Here is a 2,500-nt window from a genome sequence, read left to right as displayed (position 1 = left end):
CCGTGAGGAGACATACTCAAGGAAAGTGCTCTAGAGGTCGAATTTTGACGCCGTTTTTTGCAACAACCTCTAGAAAAATAAGATCTTTCCATCCCCCAAATTTGGTGAATTTACACCGTGCCGATTTTTTTTGCCGATTTGTTTACCGCCCGGAAAGCCGGAAATTCAAAAAAAATGAAAAACGGAGCAAACGTGCGATTTTTGACCTGGATTTTTTTGTGCAGCCTTCACATAATATTACCAAGGTTCCCTCAAAATTTCACGAAAAATGCACGAGCCAATTCTGAGATATGAAAATTTGGCTCCTTCGTTGCAACGCTCCGAGCCATCGTTGCAACGGCGGGTGCCTCCGTGGGGGGCGGGGGAGCCCGGCGGCACACCACAACCACAACGTGCTTGCTAGTGTGCCTAGGGGATGGCAAGGCAACGTGCATCTTGCTGGCATTGCGCCCAGCAAGCCTTTGGGCAACTCGAGTTTCAGCAGCATGACAACCCTCCCCCCTATAATAGGCTGCCGAGCCATTACCAAAGTGCCACGGGTAGACGTCCTTTTCCGTGAGGAGACATACTCAAGGAAAGTGCTCTAGAGGTCGAATTTTGACGCCGTTTTTTGCAACAACCTCTAGAAAAATAAGATCTTTCCATCCTCCAAATTTGGTGAATTTACACCGTGTGGATTTTTTTTGACGATTTTTTTACCGCCCGGAATGCCAGAAATTCAAAAAAAATGAAAAACGGAGCAAACGTGCGATTTTTGACCTGGATTTTTTTGTGCAGCCTTCACATAATATTACCAAGGTTCCCTCAAAATTTCACGAAAAATGCACGAGCCAATTCTGAGATATGAAAATTTGGCTCCTCCGTTGCAACGCTCCGAGCCATCGTTGCAACGGCGGGTGCCTCCGTGGGGGGCGGGGGAGCCCGGCGGCACACCACAACCACAACGTGCTTGCTAGTGTGCCTAGGGGATGGCAAGGCAACGTGCATCTTGCTGGCATTGCGCCCAGCAAGCCTTTGGGCAACTCGAGTTTCAGCAGCATGACACCCCTCCCCCCTATAATAGGCTGCCGAGCAATTACCAAAGTGCCACGGGTAGACGTCCTTTTCCGTGAGGAGACATACTCAAGGAAAGTGCTCTAGAGGTCGAATTTTGACGCTGTTTTTTGCAACAACCTCTAGAAAAATAAGATCTTTCCAGCCCCCAAATTTGGTGAATTTACACCGTGCCGATTTTTTTTGCCGATTTTTTTACCGCCCGGAAAGCCGGAAATTCAAAAAAAATGAAAAACGGAGCAAACGTGCGATTTTTGACCTGGATTTTTTTGTGCAGCCTTCACATAATATTACCAAGGTTTCCTCAAAATTTTAGAAAAAATGCACGAGCCAATTATGAGATATGAAAATTTGGCTCCTTCGTTGCAACGCTCCGAGCCATCGTTGCAACGGCGGGTGCCTCCGTTGCAATGAAACCAGCCAACGATGCACCTAACCCAGCATCTGTTGCAACGCACCCTGCCTCCGTTGCAACGCGCCCAGCCAACGTTGCACCGTTCCCAGCATCCGTTGCAACGCCCCCAGCCAACGTTGCAACGCGCCCTGCCTCCGTTGCAACGCTCCCAGCCAACGTTGCAACGCGCCCTGCCTCCGTTGCAACGCCCCCAGCTTCCGTTGCAGCGCGCCCTGCCTCCGTTGCAACGCGCACGGCCAACGTTGCACCGACCCCAGCATCCGTTGCACTGCCCCCAGCCAACGTTGCAACGCGCCCAGCATCCGTTGCAACGCCCCCAGCATCCGTTGCAACGCGCCCTGCCTCCGTTGCAACGTCACCAGCAACCGTGGCAACGCGACCTGCCTCCGTTGCGACGCCCCCAGCCAACGTTGCAAAGCGCCCTGCCTCCGTTGCAACGTCACCAGCATCCGTTGCAACGCTCCCAGCCAACGTTGCAACGCGCCTTGCCTCCGTTGCAACGTCACCAGCATCCGTTGCAACGTCACCAGCATCCGTTGCAACGCGCCCTGCCTCCGTTGCAACGTCACCAGCCAACGTTGCAACGCGCTCAGCATCCGTTGCAACGCCCCCAGCCAACGTTGCAATGCCCCCAGCTTCCGTTGCAACGATCCCAGCATCCGTTGCAAAGCGACCTGCCTCCGTTGCAACGTCACCGGCCAACGTTGCAACGCACCCTGCCTCTGTTGCAACGCCCCCAGCCAACGTTGCAACGCCCCCAGCCAACGTTGCGACGCTCCCTGCCTCCGTTGCAACGTCCCCAGCATCCGTTGCAACGCCCCTAGCCAACGTTGCAACGTCACCAGCATCCGTTGCAACGCGACCTGCCTCCGCTGCAACGCCCCCAGCCAACGTTGCAACGCGCGCAGCATCCGTTGCAACGACCCCAGCATCCGTTGCAACGCGACCTGCCTCCGCTGCAACGCCCCCAGCTTCCGTTGCAACGTCACCAGCATCCGTTGCAGCGCGCACAGCGTCGGCTCCGTCCCCTGC

This window comes from Arachis ipaensis, chromosome B2 (genome assembly GCF_059453495.1).
Source record: "Arachis ipaensis isolate K30076 ecotype BB chromosome B2, ASM5945349v1, whole genome shotgun sequence".
Classification (NCBI taxonomy): domain Eukaryota; kingdom Viridiplantae; phylum Streptophyta; class Magnoliopsida; order Fabales; family Fabaceae; genus Arachis; species Arachis ipaensis.
This window is presented reverse-complemented; position numbering follows the sequence as displayed.